Raw genomic sequence first — 13,586 nt, 5'->3', positions numbered from 1 at the left:
AACGGGTTACTTCCAGGTTTTGGCACTCTCACATGTCCAGAAACACTAAATCGTGCTTTGCTCATGCGCAGAAGCGCTGAATCACAATCCTCGCATGCACAGACATGGCACTGCAGGTTGTGAATGCTGTGGGTTGCGAACGTGCCTCCCGCATGGATCACATTCACAACCCAAGCATCCACTGTATCTGGCTGGCAGCTGGTAAAAACAGAACGTTGGACAAGGCAAAGTGAAACCGTCATCACAGGCACCAGTTCCTAAAGGGGCGAGGTGAAACCCTCTTACTCCTAATCTTTTTCACCTTGCGCTCCCTAAGCTAGCCTGATACTGTCAGGTGCAATGAAGGATGTTGTCCCATCAACAGTGTTTGAAGTAAGAGAAGGGCAACCAAGATGATCAAGGGTCTGGAAACCAAACATTATGAGGAGCAGCTGGGGCATGTTTAGTCTGGAAAAGAGGAAACTGAGAGGAGATATGTTGTTGTTGTTGTTGTTTAGTCATTTAGTCATGTCCGACTCTTCGTGACCCCATGGACCAGAGCACGCCAGGCACTTCTGTCTTCCACTGCCTCCCACAGTTTAGTTAAACTCATGCTGGTAGCTTTGAGAACATTGTCCAACCATCTTGTCCTCTGTCGTCCCCTTCTCCTTGTGCCCTCCATCTTTCCCTACATCAGGGTCTTTTCCAAGGAGTCTTCTCTTCTCATGAGGTGGCCAAAGTATTGGAGTCTCAGCTTCAGGATCTCTCCTTCCAGTGAGCCATCTTCAAATATCTCAAGGGCTGTCACATGGAAGAGGGAACAAGCTTGTTTTCCCCTGGTTTGGAGATTCTGACTAAATATATGACAAAAGTTTCTGACAGTAAGAGTTGTTTGACAGTGGAACGGTCTCCCTGAGGAGGCTGTGGACTCTCCTTTCTTGGAGGTTTATAAGCAGAGGTTGGATGGCCATTTGTCATGGATGATTTGGCTGATATTCCTGCATCAAAGGGGATTGGACTAGATGACCTATGGGTCCCTTCCAACTCTACAATTCTATGATGCCGTTGCCAGTCTTGTCAGTTTCTGTACATGGAATGGAGCAGGACTACCATCTTGTCCTTTGCCTCCTGCATTAAAATGTTGACCTGGCCCTGGCTGCAGTGGCTGGGCCTTTGAGCAAATCACCAAGGCAATTTCTTGTGTCCTTAAGACAGAGGTGAACACTAGAGACTGGACTAGCACAGCAGTGGAGTTGACACGACTGCAGATTAACAGATACAACTTAAACAGACTCTAGCCTCTGTAGACGTTTTGCAAAGATGTTCATATTTTCCTTTGAAGTGATATTGAGCAGACCATGTATAATGTGTTTCTTCTACAAGCTGGTGCTATCTAGATCAATGAATACACCAGGGGAAGAATTGGTTAGCCTTAGCTGCTTCGCACAAAATTGCTATTTTTTCTCCTTCCCTGAACAGATCTTTCCCCCTGTAACAAGTTGAAAGCATGCTTGAGACATACGCAGCTCCAAATAGACTGACAATGTCACTTTCAGATAAATCAGAATTATGAAACCACCATTTAAAAAGAGTTTAACCGAAGGGGCTGTGTCACAAATTTCTCTGTGCTAATGGGTCTACGAATGATGAAATATTGCTTCATATGGTGTATCAATCAAGGCTATTTGAAAATATAAAGCATTATCACCTCCTTCCTTTGTAATTCTTCAGTAGATGTTTGAAGTCAGATCCCCTTTGGCTTCTGTCCCATATTTTCATTCAGTCCCTTGGTGTCTGTGGCTTTTTTTTTTGAAGTGTGCAATTGCTTTTGCCAGCTCTCATGCATTTATGTATATGGATCTTATCAAGGGACTGCAATCCCCTTGTCTTCATCATGATTTGCGTTAATGAAATGTTTCCTCTGAAGATGACAACTTCATAGACTGCATTTTTAAAAAGAACTGATTGGTATGGGACTGAGATGCCTCACCGGCTACTAAGTACTCGAAGAACTCTTGTACTCAAGCCTTCCAGAAGCCTGTCTATCAAGATTCAGATGTGGTGATCAGAAAGCCACAAGGGGATTGCATGGACTCGGCGCCGATGCCTTAACAAAATCCACAGGAATGTTACAGCTACAGCTACAAACCACTTAAGAGCAAGTCGTTAGTCCATCTAAAATGTCATTGACTTTACTTTGCTGGGGAGCCACGACTGGGGAAAGAAAGAGAGGGAGAGAGAATCCAACTATTGGCTGCCCTTGCTGCTTTCTCATGAGGAGCCTTGCTTGTGTCATAAAGGATTTCTATAGCTGTCCTATAGCTGGACAGATCGTGAAGCTGAGGCTCCAATACTTTGGCCAGCTCATGAGAAGAGAAGACTCCCTGGAAAGACCCTGTTGTTGGGAAAGATGGAGGGCACTAGGAGAAGGGGACGACAGAGGACGAGATGGTTGGACAGTGTTCTCAAAGCTACAAACATGAGTCTGACCAAACTGCAGGAGGCAGTGGAAGACAGGAGTGCCTGGCATGCTCTGGTCCATGGGGTCACGAAGAGTCGGACACAACTAAACGACTAAACAACAACATAGCTGTCCTCTGGCTTCAGAGGGAAATACTTCACCAGAAAGGAACACGGGAGCAGAGTGGATTCTGTTTTCATTGTCGAGCAAGGTAAGAGGATTTGTTGGCCACTGTGACAGACACCCAGACACCCAGCTCAACAAAACTCCAGCTACCCCATCCAAGGAAGGCAGCTGGCACGGAAATTACCCACTCACAACAACAAAAAAACACAATATACAGGATTCTTCCAAGAGCCTGTAATTAGAATGAGTGCACTTTATATCATTTAATGAAGATCCATTGGAGGGCAAGCCTGGTGGCAGCTGCCGTGGTAATTCCAGTGTGGTGTAGTGGTTAAGAGCAGTAGTCTCGTAATCTGGGGAACTGGGTTCATGTCTCTGCTTCTCCACATGCAGCTGCTGGGTGACCTTGTGTGACACTTCTTCTTTGAAGTCTCTCAGCCTCACTCACTTCACAGAGAGTTTGTTGTGAAGGAGGAAGGGAAAGGAGAATGTTAGCCGCTTTGAGACCCCTTACGGTAGTGATAAAGCAGGATATAAAATCCAAACTCCTACTCCTCCTCCTCTTCTTTTTCTTCTTCTTCTTCAGTAGTGTGCATTAAATTTGCTGCAGTCAAGAAAACCTCGTTGTTGGATCTTGGGATCAAGTTGGTGGTCCAGTCCATCATGAGGTGATCCACCACGTATCTCAGCCCCTCAACCTGATAACCATATATTTAAGGAGGAAGACCATGTAAGAGATCTCCACTAGGGATTTTTGAAGAATTTGGCCTTTGTGAATTCCTATATGAACTGATCTAAGCTGTGGCTCCAGAACTAACAGGCATATCATAACTGGCTTTCACATATTCTTGACTCAAAAAGAAAGACAGAAAAGAAAGCATTTTAAAATATGCATTTTGAAGGAAATGCAGTTTAAGTGCCCATTTTCATGCAAATTATGCAGAAAATTTGGATTATCAGAGATTGGATTTGCAAATAAACACATGGGAACCTGTCAAATGATTCATCCATTTTGAAAATGAAGAGGTGCTGGTGTGGGGGAAATGGTGTTTTCTCTCTCGTATCTTGCAATGGTATATACCTTCTTTCCTGAATATAGGGATTTAAAGTTGCATCAAAAGCAGCATTATTTCATGATTCCATCAGCACTAGGATTTTTGGTTGTGCAGCACCACTTTATTTATTCCATTTATATATAACAACAACAACAACAACAACAACAACAACAACAACAACAATAATAAATTTTATTTATATCCCGCCCTCTCCAGCCGAGGCCCGGCTCAGGGCGGCTAACAACAATAAAATAATACAACATTCTAAAATCATTTCATTAAAAATTACTTCAAATCAAATTGATGGCAGCCATTGGGCTAGAGTTCTGTGAAGATTGCCAAAGGAGGGAGTCAGGCTGTGCTCTGGCCAAAGGCCTGGTGGAACAGCTCTGTTTTGCAGGCCCTGCAGAAAGATGTCAAGTCCCGCAGGGCCCTAGTCTCTTGTGACAGAGCGTTCCACCAGATCGGATCTGTGAGGTTGTCTTGAAGTGTTCCGACGTCGCTTCCAGGTCCTCCGTCTTGTTGCGCAGGTGGTCCAGGTTCTCTCCCCTTGCCAGCATACGCTCCATGTTCTGCATCATGATGTTCTTGACACCCTCCACCTCATTCTGGAGGTTCTTCACCTTGTCGCTTGCCATCCCGGGGGCACTTCCACCCTCCATGAGCCCGTTGAGTGGGTTCCCCAAGCAGGCGCTTCCCGGTCCTCGGCGAGCTCCCCAAAACTTCCTGCTTCTCTCTCACTCCCCGCCGGCGGCCGCCTTTCCCTCCAAGGAGCCCTCTGCTCTCCATTTTATCCTTACAACAGCTCTATGAGGTCGGTCAAGCATAGGCAAACTCGGCCCTCCAGATGTTTTGGGACTACAACTCCCATGATCCCTAGCTAACAGGACCAGTGGTCAGGGATGGTGGGAATTGTAGTCCCAAAACATCTGGAGGGCCGTGTTTGCCTATGCTTGCGGTAGATTAAGCTAACTCTCAAGGTCTCTGGAAGACTTATTTTGAAATGAAAAAAGCTTTTAAGAACATGCTCCTGGAAAAAAAATCTGAGTTCGCACTAGCCAAATGGTCTAAAATTGTTACTGCATTAGAAATTAAAGATACCAAAACTTTTTGGTCACTTCTCTCAATAAAATATATCATTGATTTCCCTAATATAAGCGATGAGGCTTGGATTTCACATTTTACTGCTGTTTTTTATGATCAACAAGTTTGTAAAAAGGAAAATTTTAAATTTTCTCTGGCAAAAACCACACAATTTCAAATTACTGTTGAGGAGATGAAAAGGATAATCTTTTCGTTTAAGCAAGGGAAATCACCTGGTATGGATGGCATTCCAATAGACCTGTTGAGATTAGATGTAGAATGGTGGGCCAATAAACTTGTACCGCTTTTTAATTCTATCTATCACTCAGCTCTTGTACCTAAGTCGTGGAACAACTCAATAGTGGTACCGATCTTTAAAAAAGGTGATAGGAATTGCCAAGAGAACTACAGGCCTATAAGTTTGTTACCATGCATAAGTAAAATCTATGCCAAATCTCTGCTTATTAAATTGGAAGAATGGATGCTGACAAAAGGTCTACCTGGTAAAGAGCAGGCTGGTTTTAAGGCAGGCTCGTCAACTCTTGACCAGTGTCTAGTGTTAAGTCATCTTGTGGATAAATATGTCATGAGAAATAAACGAAAACTCTTTGTGGCATTTGTGGATTTAAAAAGTGCCTTTGATTCGGTCGACCGCAATAAACTATGGACTAAACTAGAACACCTTGGTATCGACCCATATCTACTTACACTGATTCAAAGTTTACATTCTAATAACCAAATATATGTTAAAGTATCAAAAGATGGTAGACTTGCAGGTCCTATTCTGAATAATCGAGGAGTTAGGCAAGGCTGTATCTTGGCCCCTACCCTATTTAATTTATTTCTATCTGACCTACCATTATTTCTTCAAAACGCAACCACTCATACTCCTTATTTAAACAATAGCCCACTCTTTTTATTACTTTATGCAGATGATGCTGTAATTATTTCACTCTCTGTTTTGGGTTTAAAAAAATTATTTAAGAGTTTCTCAAACTACTGCTCTCTCAATAATCTCAAAATTAATTATGATAAGACAAAGATTATGCAATTCAGAAAGAGAGGGAACCCAAAAGGCTGTATAATTAATGGACATCTAATACAGGAAGTTAAGCACTTCAATTATCTGGGAATCACATTCAAAAATAATATGAATTGGAATACACATATATGTGCTGCAATAGCTAAGGCCAAAGTGACAGCCCACCATATTAAATCCTATTTTTTTTCTCCAGTAGGAAACAGATTTATTCCAGCTGTATTGCAAGTGATTGACATGAAACTCTGTGCCCAACTTCTATACGGCACACCAGTGTGGATTTCAGGTGACCTCAAGAGGTTGGATAAATTTCACGCATCCCTTTTGAGGTCATTATTAGGACTTGCAAACTCTGTAAAATATGAAACAATATGTTGTGAGCTGGGAATACTGCCTTTATCAGTAAGGGCATGGCTGAGGACCTTGAAATATTGGATCTTCCTCCATTATAGAGCCCTATCCCCTAATACTATACTTTACGATCTTTTAAGTGATAGTGCAATCTACAATCTATCAGTGATTTGTAGGAGAAAACTGGATTCGATAGGGCTCACTCTAACTGATTTTGAAATCTCTGATCCCAAAGATATATGGGAAATTATCAGGAAGACCCTCACAGAAAAAAGTGTTCTCGCCATGCTTGAGGTTGCAAAGCACAGCACCTGCTCTCCTATCCACCTAAATCTCCCTTTGTGTAGAGATTTCCAAAAGGGATACATGACAAATCTGAAGAAACATGAATCGTGTAGGCTGTTTATGTTGGCCAGATTTAACATGTTTCCCTCGGCGGTAGTGAGAGGAAGATACTTAGCTATCCCAGAGCGTCTCTGTAAATGCAGAAAACAGGAACCCGATACTCTAGAGCATATATTCTTTTCCTGTGATTTTGGCAGCTATGCCAGAAGACAATTATTTGAGGCCCTAAAATTTAATAGACAGTTTTTTACACAACCAACTGTTCAGGACCTGCTGGCGGACAGCGATGATCAAATTACTTTAATAGCGGCTGAATTTTTAAGTGCTGTCCATGAAGAAAGAATGGGCCATGATAAAGAGACTTAGTGGTTTTTAATGGTAGGTGATGTTGCTGTGTTGTATTATATTATTTATGTACATTGATTTATTTTTTGGAGTTAAGAATAGGACTGGGATAAATTGTGTTCGCTGAGCCCGTATTTTATACAGTCTGTATATGATGTTTGTTTGTTAATGTGAGGTGTGATATGCCTAATAAAGGATTTTGAATTGATTAAGCTAAGAGACAGTGATTAGCCCAAAGTCACCCACTGAGCTTCATGGGTAGGGATTTGAACTCTGGTTTCCTGGGTCATCACACAACATTGCCTCCCCTCCCTACTGCCCCATGAATTACTAAATCCTTGCACTGACAGAATGCATTAGTTGGATACAGCCCTTACTTCAGAGTAGGCATGCGGGTGAATTGTATTATTAGTAACATGATTGTCAGGTGACTAATATTACTGCTATAGTTTGGGACACCTGCCATGCTGAAGCTGGTTTTCGGCAGCAATGACAGCAGCATAATAACATCAGAATCAGGAGAGCTAAAAAGCTTTCCTGAATCTCACTTGCCTTTTCTGTGCTCCCCTATCAATGTCTCATCCAAAGCCGCTCTTAGCTTGGAAGGCCCAGAGGGGCTCATATTGGATAGTTTTAATAGAAAAAAACAAGAGTAAACAGACGAAGGAATTATCTGAAGTGCAATTTAATCAAAACTTTGGTGGGAAGCTTATTATAGCTGTAAATCAGTTTGTGTAAATCAGCCCACATGATATAAAAGAAGATATTTGTCTTTCAACCGAGCAGCTGAATGTATTGATATTATTTTACATTTTAATAAAAAAGTTAATATATAGCTGCTATTAATTTCAGCAGTTTGATTATGGCAATAACATACAGAGTGAAGCAAGGTGCAGTAAATTATCTGTAGAGTCAATAATCAGAGCTTATAATGGCAGTCCAAATTTGGGGAGGAGGCACATCTTATTGGCAAACCCCATCTTAGAAGCTTTTAACATTATCTAGACTTTCTTTTGGTTCAATTCGAAGTAGAGTCTCAGTTGTTGAGTATTTGTACAATAGTTGCAGTATCAGCCTAAGATCAGGAAGTCTAAGCATGTGGCAGATTGGATTGGAATGGCAGAATTCCAATTGGACCAAGCTAATTGAGAAATCCATTAGTGTGGGACTTCCGGGTTGGCGCCATCATCTAATGGCAGATTCCCTCCGAGCTCCGGAGGGAATCGGCTCAACAGGGGTCGGGTTCTGCCGCGGCGGCGAAGCGGGGACCCTTAGAAACCACAGGTGCTGAAGCCTGTGGACCTGGTGACTCGGTGGGCACCATTTGCGCGCCCCCCGACCCGCAAAGAAGCCTTTTTAAAGGCTTCGGAACGGGGGACGGAGGGAGGTGTGGTGCTGAGAGTTCGACTGCTTCCCCTGCTGAGTGAAGCCGCATGCCATGGATGGAGAGCGCTAATTTCTTCTTTTGAACTTTTGGATCAAAAGTAACGACCCGTGAGTAACACGGTAATTGGACTTAAAAGGGAAAATTATTTCTGGGAATTCGGCAAGATCGGGTAAGGTGCTAAAAAGGAAGTCAACCTGCCCGCCTTGTAAACATCGTAAAGCAAGGATTTTATTACTAAGGCTGTGTGAATGTCTTTTTTTGTGTGGAAAAGTGCAATTAACTTTATATTGGGCCAATTTAAGTGACTGTGCTGGAGGATAAGAGAACGGAATTCACCCCTCCCCCAAAACCCGGGAGCGATCGGGGAGAGAGCCTGTGGAAGAGGTTTATAGATTTTGACAGCTGTCAAATTAGCTGTCAAAGTTGGGGGAAAAAAGGAGAACTGTGTCTTTGCTGTCTTTGCTGGTTACATCTGATACAATTTGGTAACAAATTGTTAAAAACAAAGAAGAAAAGGTTAATTTGTCATTAAGTAACTAGAATCCCTCTAGAGGGGGTTCAGGACATTACAAAAATGGCTGTAAGTGGAAAAATACTGGCTGAACTGGAAAAGACCTTCCGTCTTTTGGGAAATCTACAGAAGCAGACAAATGTTTTGACTATGAGTGTAATAACAATGAAGGGAACAGTAAACAAAATTGCTGAACCTGGAAAGGATATGATTCAAGCTCCTGTAGATGAACAGGGAAGTGTTGTTGCTGATACAAAAATCCTTATAGCCAAACAGGAGAAAGAGTCTGAGTCATTTGAGATGCCATTTAAAGAATATGAGAAAGAAGGAGGCCCTGGGATGTTGCAGATGGCTAAAGAGAGCCAGAGGCCTGTTAAGTTGGAAACAATTGAAAATAAGAACATGACAATGAAAGTTTGGCTGGAAGTGAAGAATGGAATCTGGAGAGATCTCCTCTTATGGGGATCTGAAGACATATGGAATATAAATATGGACAGTACAGAGTTTGGAGCCTTTGGGACATTTGAACTTATGAGAAGTAAGAAACAAGATTTTGGCTCCATTGTTAAATATGGAGGTCTGGCTGGAAGAAATATGGACCTTATTGGAACAGAGCCTCTTCGAGATTCGGAATTTAAAATAAAGGACTATCAAGAAAACCGGCAGAGAGAAATTGAGAGAGGGTTAAGTGCCTCGGATGTGAGATCGCCAGGCTGATTTTGGATGGACTGATGGACTTTGGTTGGGGATCGAAACCGGGAAAGGGGGTGGGAGGGCTTCGGGAATTTAAAGGGTGTAAAAATATGATTCTGTTTTAATTAAGTTGGCTTTTGCCACTAACATAAAAATGGGGAATTTGGGGAGAGATTTGGGGCCGACCTTAGCAAAAGATTATCAAAAATAAGTGTTTCGTGTATAAAGATTGGGTTTTTTAAGTTTAAATAGGTTAATTAAATTGATGGAGGAATTTAGGGAAAGTAAGTTAAGAATAAGTTTTGAAATATAAAGATAGAGGTTTAGAAGTTAAAATTTGTTTAAGATAATTGAATTAGAGGAAATAAGGTAAAGTGGGGGGGATAAAAATTGCTGAGCTAAAAATTGGAATTGGAATACAAGAAGGGCAGGTGTGGGGAAGTCAAGGAAATTGGGTATGGAATGTAATTACGGTAAACTTTTTAAACTGCTGTTTTTCTTTTTCTCTTCTTTTTTCTTTTTTTCTTTTTCTCTTTTCTGTTTTCCTTTGTATTCTTTTTTGAAAATTTTAATAAACATAATTATAAAAAAAAGAGAAATCCATTAGTGTGGATTATATCAAAGAAGATCAAGGTATACTGTACCCATCACTGGACTAGCTAGGGAAATATGGGTGGGTGGTGGAATCTGAAGAGACAAAACAATAAAAACGAAAAACAGTTCATGGCTATAAGTAGAGTTAGAGGTAAGGAGAAGAGGAAAAAATGGAGAAGGTGAGGCAAGGAAAAGATGAGACAGAAAAACATTTGAGAATCCAGAATGTGAGAGTAATGGGAAAACAGGGGGAGATAAGAACTACCTATGGTGGACTGACAATGAGCACTCACACTTTACATTGTGGGTGCCCTTTGCGGGTTCGCGTGTGGTGCTACAGTTCCCAGGGAGCTTGCTGGCAAACATGGGCTGGCTTGCCTCTCAGTGTTAATTTTGGAGGTTCACGCCCAGCCTCAGTAATCAAGTTTCTTGCTGGGAGGTGAGGCCAGCCCCATTAATGCTGTATTGTTTTTAACACTCGATTGGGAGCCTCGCAGAGTGGCTGGGGAAGCTCAGCCAGATGGGCGGGGTATAAATACTATATTATTATTATTATTATTATTATTATTATTATTATTATTATTATTATTATTATTAAATAGGGGTGGAGCCGACAATAGCCAAGCAGTCGGCTTTGGAGTTTCACCCTCCCTACCCTCCCTTTGTTTAATGTTTTCTTGTTTGCAGGTTAACTTTTTCTTTCTGTTTAGTGGGTGCTGCTACAGTCTTTGGCTGGTTGCTGTTGAAGGAACAGGAAGAAGTTTTCCTGCATTGGCAGGTTTTGTCTTCCCCGTAGCAATACGTCGCAACTTTGGCAGTAATGGCCTTGGGTGGAATCCTTTAGTCTTTTCTTCCCTATATTGGTGTGTGTGAAGTGGTGACTCACCCCCCTGTGGCGGCGATTCCAGGCTCCCCCTCTTTAAGGGGTTACATAATGGGTGTCACTGGCCATACACAGAAAGGTTGTCGGTGAACTACCCTGCGTGCAGGGATATGGGCTGGGCTGCCTACTACACTTACGTCTCACAGAGCACCCCCATATCCTATTTATCCTGATGTGCCCCAGTTTCCCCAGCTGGGGGGCTGGGAGGGATACACGCCCAAGGCCTAAGCCAAGGTCTTCCTACATTCAGAAGTTTAATAAAGTTGTGGCCTAATTTTAATTCCATATAACATGGTCAGAGTCTTCATTCCTCTCTTATGATCCCTGGGGACTGGGGCTGCCGCCACCTGATCACGCAATAACATCTCTTTTGCACAGGTGGGAGAACTTATCAGGTGTTTGGGAATATTAAGTTGTGGGTGAACATATCAGACGACACAGAGATTCTTCAAACAGCTCTTGTTTATTCACAGGCCAGAACAGAACTAAACTGAAGGGTTCAGCCAGCCTGCTTATATAGAGCTCCACTACAATGCAACTGTAACACTTTCTGTAACTATCCAATCACTGAACGTCACTTTCAATCCCTTATTTGCATATGTGGACCTGAGTGAAAACTACCTACAGTATCCCCCTGCTGGCCCAGGGTGAAAACTTCAGGACATAACAGGGAACCATGATTATGGAGCAGGGAGGGGGGGAAATGCATCCATTCTTTCTTCCCGCTCATGACCTATGTGTGTTGATTTAAGAGTAGGTGAATAGTGCTTAGGTGGGTAGGCTCTATTCAGATGTTCAGATCAACATTTGAGAGTTGGGAAGAGATACAGTGGCTGCTACCCTGCTCCATTTCCAAATGTTTATCACCTACAGCTCATGCCAGCCCAGTAAGTGGCGAGGAAGGGAGAGAGGGAAGTTGGAAAAATGAATTTCTCTTTAACCTGGCCTTTGGCTGACTGAACATTCTATGGCTTTTAAATGTGTTCATGGGAAGGAGGTTATTGGTTTGTTTTTTGTTTGTTTTTTATTACGTATTTTGTGTTCTCATTTTGTATCTTTATGCTTTGAATTGCCCTGTGAACTTTGGATAAAGGGTGGTATACAAGTTTTAATAAAAAAATTAAAATAGTAAATGGATGGCTAGATGAAAGTGGAGAGTTGGGAAGGCGGAAGGGGCTTAAAAAGTGGGTGATGTTTCTGATGTCAGAGTGACTCAAAATTAAGCCACATTATTTCCTGATTTGGGAAAAACATCTGATTTGGGGAAAACGGCTTCTGAGCCAAATTGATGCATAAACATGGGGAAAGTTGCACATATCAATGTCTGAAAAGTCCACCCAACACACACACACAGTTTTTTTCAGACCCACCATGCAGGCTGATGTTGTTTTATGTAACTTCCACGATCAGTTTTGAAATAAGATGAACCTGGTGGACCAACAGTGGCAGCTAAACACACATGTAAAAATAATCTTAAAAAGGGAAAGTTCAGTCTTCACTTAGTGGAACACAAAATTACAGTCCCATAATACTGAGTGCATCAAAGATGCAGGTGCATTATACTATAAAAGAGAGGAAGGCAATTTTTTTTGTAGTGCTTACTTTCCCTAGTATAGTGTTCCCTGACGTTCTAGCACTTGAATGCCTGGAATGAATGGAATTGATTGTTTTTAAAAGTACATATCAGTCATACAGTTAAAACAGCACTCAAAGTCATACTCAGAAATTACAAAAAAAAAAAGAACAGTAAAATCCATAAAATCATTCTACCATTATATCAAAAGAGAACCAACTTTCACAACTTCAAGCTGCATGTCTTTAAAGGAAAATTTCCAGAAAGTCTCGGCTGATTGGCAGAGACAGATGCTGGATTGCTGTGGGTAGGGAATGACCCGGGTGAGAGGTATCTGCCCACAGTCCAATAAAAGGAAAGCTTGGGGTTAACTGTTTCCAAGGGTGCTTAACTCTGAGCCTGATTGTGGCCATATCACCTTGTGGCACTAATTATCGAGCATTAATGAGAATAGGGACGCAGGTGGCACTGTGGGTTAAACCACAGAGCCTAGGACTTGCCGATCAGAAGGTCAGTGGTTTGAATCCCCGCGACGGGGTGAGCTCCCGTTGCTCGGTCCCTGCTCCTGCCAACCTAGCAGTTCGAAAGCACGTCAAAGTGCAAGTAGATAAATAGGTACCTCTCCGACGGGAAGGTAAACGGCATTTCTGTGCGCTGCTCTGGTTCACCAGAAGCAGCTTAGTCATGCTGGCCACATGACCCGGAAGCTGTACGCCGGCTCCCTCGGCCAATAAAGTGAGATGAGTGCCACATCCCCAGAGTCAGTCACGACTGGACTTAATGATCAGGGGTCCCTTTACCTTTAATGAGAATAGGGCATTGGGTGTCCTCACCTTCCTTGCTTACCTGGAGATGCAATAGGAAGGATCATGGCAGGTGCTCTGGTGGGGTGAAGCCACATTACTGAGTTCCTGGCAACAAGGTTGCTGCCACTTACCTGGAACGTGAGGTAACATGGATGCTGGCATGGTGTGGGTTCACTGGATTTGTTCCACCAGTGCGTCTGCACCATGCGAACCTCCCCATCACCTTGTCCCTACCTGCTCCCTCCCTTCCAGGAAGCTAGTGTTGTGGCTTGTTGAGTGAGATCCTTCTGGGTAGGGTACCCATTCATTCTTAGACATTTCAACAATGCCTAGGATAGAGTTTTCAAAGCAGCAG

This window comes from Podarcis raffonei, chromosome 6 (assembly GCF_027172205.1).
Source record: "Podarcis raffonei isolate rPodRaf1 chromosome 6, rPodRaf1.pri, whole genome shotgun sequence".
In the NCBI taxonomy this organism is placed as follows: Eukaryota; Metazoa; Chordata; class Lepidosauria; order Squamata; family Lacertidae; genus Podarcis; species Podarcis raffonei.
Note: the sequence above shows the minus strand (reverse complement) of the source record.